Source organism: Monodelphis domestica, chromosome 3 (genome assembly GCF_027887165.1).
Source record: "Monodelphis domestica isolate mMonDom1 chromosome 3, mMonDom1.pri, whole genome shotgun sequence".
Classification (NCBI taxonomy): domain Eukaryota; kingdom Metazoa; phylum Chordata; class Mammalia; order Didelphimorphia; family Didelphidae; genus Monodelphis; species Monodelphis domestica.
Genome location: NC_077229.1, coordinates 167,092,990 through 167,099,203, shown reverse-complemented (window position 1 = coordinate 167,099,203; position 6,214 = coordinate 167,092,990). Strand labels below are relative to the sequence as shown.

Here is a 6,214-nt window from a genome sequence, read left to right as displayed (position 1 = left end):
GGAATACATTTTTTTTTTACCAGACTTCATTAGACACATTCCATTCCTGGCCAATAACTGAAGATCTGGAGTAGAAATCCAAATCCTGTTTTTCAATACTAGTTCCTAACTAGCTGTCTCTTTTTTTTTGTATCATTTTAATTTCTCCTCTGAAGTCTTTATCTTTAATCAGTAGAGGTAAAGAAAATGCCTTATTTCCTCAAAAAAAATTTCTGACAGCTCTTTCTTGGTTCCTTCTAGAGGTACATTTGTTTTCAGAGAAATCAATAGCAGTGAGTCACTGCTGTCAGGTTTGACAAGTTTGAGAGGTTCCCCATTATATTCTGGATGCACACCTCAGGAAGATGACATACTTTCCTATTGTTCATAAATGGCTTATGTATGACCACCCCAGAAACCCTCTGGAGGGAGCTGCCAACCACTTGAATTAGAAGTCACCCTCTTCTTTCTTGAAGCAGTATTGGATATCTTCTCTGATCACTGACCAATTGTGTCCTCTTCCTCATTCCACCTAGGGCAAAAAGCTGTTTACTCCCTGAGAATTCAGCAGCTAGGTGGTATAGTAGATAGAGCACTAGAACGGGTGTCAACAAGACCTAAGTTCAAATCCTCAGTCCCTCATTAGCTGTATGATGTTAGGCAAGTCACTTAATCTCTCTTGGCCTCAGTTTCCTCATCTACAAAGTGAGAGGGTTGAACCTAGCCTCTTAAGTTCCTTCTAACTTTAAATTTCTATTTATTGTTTACATTTTATTCTCCACTCATTTGTTAAGACTTTATTATATAGCTTGTCCTCCCTGCTTTTTTGATGCAGCTCTCCCCAAAATGAATGATCATCAGTTTACAGCTCAGTCTTAAGACTTAAAAAAAAATCCTTTACCTTCTGTCTTAAAATCAATACCAAGTATTTGTTCCAGAGCATAATATCAATAGGGCCAGATGTAACATTTAAATTAGTTTCTCTACTAAAAGTATTATATTTTAGGGGGCAGCTGGGTGGCTCAGTGTATTGAGAGTCAGGCCTAGAGAGGGGAGGTCCTAGGTTCAAATCTGGCCTCAGACACTTCCCAGATGTGTGACCCTGGGCAAGTCAATTAACCCCCTTTGCCCAGCCCTTACCACTCTTCTGCCTTGGAGCCAATACACCATTGGCTCTAAGGTAAGGGTTTAAAAATAAATTAAAAAATAAAATAAAAGTATTATATTTCAGAGGTTTATTAAAGATTATTGGAAATCAAGGATAAAGAAATACAAAATAAGAAAAGCATGTGCCTAGGGCACATTAGCCCATTCACAACTTACTCACTACATCTTGCCTGCCAGGTAGAGAGACCCTTGTGCTTAGAAGTGAAAGAAGAAAGGCTCTTGGGAGGCAGAGAGCCCTTTAAATACTAAATTGTGTTCTCGCACTCAGGTGAGGACTCAGGTGAGATTATAGGGAATTCTGGGAAGTACCAAGGACTTCTGGGGATTGAAGTCTGGGGTTCAAATCTCCATTTTTACACAGGCAAGTGGGGTTAAGTGACTTGCCCAGGGTCATACAGGTAGGAAGTATCTGAGGTCAGATTTAAACCTGGCTCCTCCCATCTCTAGCTCTCTATCCACTGAGCCACCTAAGCTGGAGTAGCTTTTTCCTCATGGCTTTTTTCTGGTCTTATCATCTATGTGTGACCATTGTCATACTCAGGGTCATCATCTTGATACCTCTATCTTTCTCTCTTTTTTTTTTTTTGATTAAAGATGGTGATTCTATTGATGGTATAAAACCTAGGCCTCTATGCTTCTCTCCTCTACTACAGGGGTATTTGAAGGTATGACAGAGGCTGGCACTAGAGGAAAAGTTCCAGGCTGAAGAGTATGTGAAATTAATCACCTCGACAGGGGAGGGGCCCCAGGAGTGGATTCCTGAGGAGGAGAAGACTCTGGCTTGGAGAACAGTGAGGGGCTCTCGGTCTTGAGAAGCCAAAGAGAAAATTTGGGGAAAGGCTTTCTCCTGAGGGTTACCCACTTTTCCTGCTGGTGACTGGAAATCTTTCCCCCCAACACTTTCCAATTGAAGGGACTTTCTGAAGAGAAACCTGAGCAGACTTTACCTCAGCTCCTGTTGCCCAGGGGTGAGTCAACCTGTCTTTCTCTCAGGGGGCTTAGGCTGCCAGGGCCTGGGTTCCCCCAAACTCAAGGAGGGAGGAGAAAGGGTTTAGATAGAGACAGGGGACCCTCTTTTCCCACTTTCTTTTTCCCATTCTTCGCTTCCCATTCTTTTCTTTTGTATTACCTGATTGAGTTAGCATTAAAAGTTATCTGTTCCCCAAGCTGTGTGTGACTGAACAGATCAAAGGGAGACCTTTTGGTCTTGAGTAGTGGAGGGGGGACAAGAGGGACAAGAGTGAATTAGGGAGAGCAGTTTTAGCTAAGGAGGGAAGGCAGAAGAGGGAAAATCTTCAAACCCCCTCTCCTCTCTCTGAGTCAACTCATTACATCTGCTGTCTCCCCTGAACCCCACTATGAGAAGGGGGTTCTCTCTTTCCCCCTCTCCATACCAAAAGTCCAAACTTCCCTTGGGGTACAAAACTTCTCTATTATCTTTTTTTAAGACAAAGGGCAAGGATATGAAAGGGGAATGGAATCCTTAGCATATATTCATAGATTAGGGATTATAGGCTCCCCAGTGGTAGAATCTTTTTTGGTTGATCCATGTTTTTCCATTTTATTCTTTGGAGGTCACATAGACCATGAGGTCTATTATAAGGCTGCTATAATCATACTCATTGTCATACTGGGAAATGAGCTTGACAACATGGCCATTGATGGCAATACCAGCACCATCAACAAAAGTAAAAGAGCAAATGTTGCTGTTAAGGTCACTCGTCCTCTGTGTAGACCAAGATGCCCTTCAAGGGTCTTTCTAATGCTTATTGCACCACTTTCTTGATATTATCTTATTTGTCAGGCAGTAGGTCAGATTCGTAACAAGTACATTGAGAATAGGAACATGGAAGGCCATGTCTGTGAGCTTCCTATTCAGCTCAGGCCTTACCTAGCCAATAGCCTTAGTAGCACCAATGGAAGCAGGAATGATGCTTTGGGCAGCACCATACCCACTATACTATAACTTGCCAGAAGGTCCTGCTATTGATTTCTGAGTAGCAATAATGGCATAAACTATGCTCATGAGTCCTTCCACAATGCCAAAATTATCAATGAATGACCTTGGCAAATAGGACCAATCAGTTGGAGGCATTGCAGGCAATCAAAGGGATTATCACATTTCTTATAATTCACTCCTATCACAAACACTAGGGCATCAGCAAAAGGGGCCCAGATAATGATCCACTTGGCTCTATCTTTCAAGGGATTCCCAGCCATTTTCACATTGGTAAAGACACCAGTAGACTCAACAACCTTATTCAGCATCAGCATCTCCCCATTTACTTTTGGGATCCTGCTCCTAGATGATAGTAATAGCTTTCTCACTGATTACTGACTTCAGTTCTCAATCTTGACAGTGCCCTTGAATTTGCTTTGGGTAGAATCATACTGGAACATATAAACCATGTAGTTGAGGTCAATAAAGGGGTTACTGATGACCACAATGTCTACTCCACCTGAACTGAAGGCAGCCCTGGTCACCAGGTACCCAATATGGTCAAATCCATTAACCCTGACCTTCACCATCTTTCTTCAGGGATGCAGCTTGCATCAGCAGATCCTGGCACAAAGCTTAGGAGAAGAACTGAGAGTCAATGCTCTTTGCTTTTATTATCTTCACTTGTATGGGTTTCTTTTTATCTCTGATGTCTCTTTCTCCATGTCCTTGGTTGTCATTTCATTTTCTTGTCCCCAAGGTTCTGCTCTCAAGTCTCTTTTCACTCCATGGTTTCTCTCCCTTGGTGAATTCATTTACTCCCATTGCTTTACTACTCTCTGTGTGAATAACTCCAAAAATGTTGGGTTCCTTCTCCACCTATCTATCCCCAGAACTCTTACACTACAGTATCAATTATTGGTTGGCTATTTCCATTCTAGATATCCTACTTGTACTTAAAGTCCAACAAAGCCAAAACTAGACTCAACATTCGAGTAAACTTTGAATCTCCTCTCTCCCTGACCCTGAACATCTGATAGGCTCTAAATTCCTCCTTTTTCTAGCTCTACAATATTTCTTGTGTCTATATTCACTGTTCGAATCCTACAGAAATTCCACTAGTTTCTGTCCTCATCTTTTCTCATCAAGACAATCATAACAATAGTCTAACTAACTTCTTCCCTCTAAAATATCCCCTTTTCACCACTCCCAGCATTGTCTGAATCATTCTATTATACCACTTTGATCATGTTACTCTTTTATCAATAACCAGTCAATAATAAGAGTGGCTATATGGCTCAGTGGATTGAAAGCCAGACCTAGAGATGGGAAGCTCTGAGTTCAAATTTGGCCTTAGATACATCTTAGCTATGTGAACTGGACAAGTCACTTTACCCCCATTGCCTAGCCCTTACCACTCTTCTGCCTTGGAACTAATCCACAGTATTGATTCAAAGATGGAAGGTATGGGTTTAAAAAAGCACCTACTATACTACTTTACTCAAAACTTTCAGCAGTTCCCATTGCCTGCCAAATAAAGTATCATGGCATTCAAAGCTTCCTACAACCTGGTTCTAGCCTACATTTCTGGATTCGTATGAGGGAAATAGTAGATGAATACTTTATTCGGGAAAACCTTTGTTCAAATCTTGCCCCAGACTTAGTAGCTAGGGGACTCTGGGAAAGTTATTTAGCCTGTCGGCTATAGTTTTTTCCTCTGAAAGAGTGGGATAATAGCACTTTAGCTCACTGGATTGCTGTGAGACTTAAGTGTGATAACTTGTGAATGACTTTCCAAACATTTAAGCACTAAATAGATGCTAGGTATTATTATTACTTCTATGAGGGATAAATAAGCTATCATTTCTAAATGAAACCAAACAAAGCACATAGAATTTCAGTAACTTGTCTAGGGCCACAATGACTAAATATCGGACAGAGGATTCAAACCCAGGGCTTCAGATTTCTAGTGCTATTTCCCATGATCAAAGTTGGGGATCTGTTTGGAGAAAATTCTGCCTTTAAAGTTATACAGGATGGATTGGAAAGAGAGGCACAGAGACCTGCTTTCAAAACACACCATAGACTGTGTTATAAAAGTCAGGCTAGGAGATCAAGAGGACTGGTACAGGGTGGTATCAGGGGAAGTGGTAAGAAAGGGCTGACTCTCACAGACAGAGGAAAAAATTTAATAATAGTATTTAATAACAGCTTGGATGTAAGAGGCAAAGGAGAAGGGAAAAGTCCAATTTGAGTCAGGCTTGGCTAAGTTCCCCTGCTCCATAGTGGTCTACAGTTAAAGGTGTGGTCAGATCTCTCCCTCTAATAACATCCTACGAGTAGAGATAGCCAATGTGTGCCACATGCCCCCACTAACCCAAGACCATTCTCTTTCTTAGAAAAGGCTTCTCTAATTTTGCTAATCAAGGAATATATGAAGATGTCATTAGCCTAAGGCAGTGATGTGAATAGAGTACTGGGGTCTGAACTCAGGAAGACCCGAGTTCAAATCCAGCCTTACTAGTTATCACTTAAACTGTTTGTTTTGATTTTTTCAATTGTTAACTGGGGATAACAATAGCCCCTACTTTCAGGGGTTGTAAGGATCAAATGAGATCATTGTAAAGCATTTAGCATCTTGCCCAGCACATTTGTTGTTGTTCAATCATTCAGCTGTGTCCAATTCTTTGGGACCCCATGGACCTTATTGTCCTGGAAGTTTTCTTGGCAAAGATACTGGAGTGAAATTTGAAATTTTCTTCTCCAGTGAATTAAGGCAAACAGAAGTCAAGTGACTTGCCCAGGGTCACACATCTAGTAAATGTCTGAGGTAAAATTTGAAGTCAGGTTTTCTTTATTCCAGACTCAGTCTGCCTAATCACAGAGCCATCCAGCTGCTTTCCTGGCACATAGTAAGGACTACATAAATACTTATTTCCTTCTCCTTCTCTCTATGTCAAGGATGGTAACTCCCATCATTGGACAGGGCACAAAGGATTCAGGGAAAAGAAAAGGTTGATCACAGACACTATAAGATATGACTCTACTTAAGAAGTCTTTGAATGCCTCTAACATACATACTCACACATACAATGCAAGTTATTATAGCTATTCTGGATAACACACACA

General features: G+C 41.1%; 1 pseudogene; it reads right to left on the bottom strand.

Moving 5' to 3' along the window:
* Nucleotides 1-1,992: 1,992 nt before the first annotated feature.
* LOC103099365 (glyceraldehyde-3-phosphate dehydrogenase-like) lies at nucleotides 1,993-3,675 on the bottom strand (annotated as a pseudogene).
* Nucleotides 3,676-6,214: the final 2,539 nt, after the last annotated feature.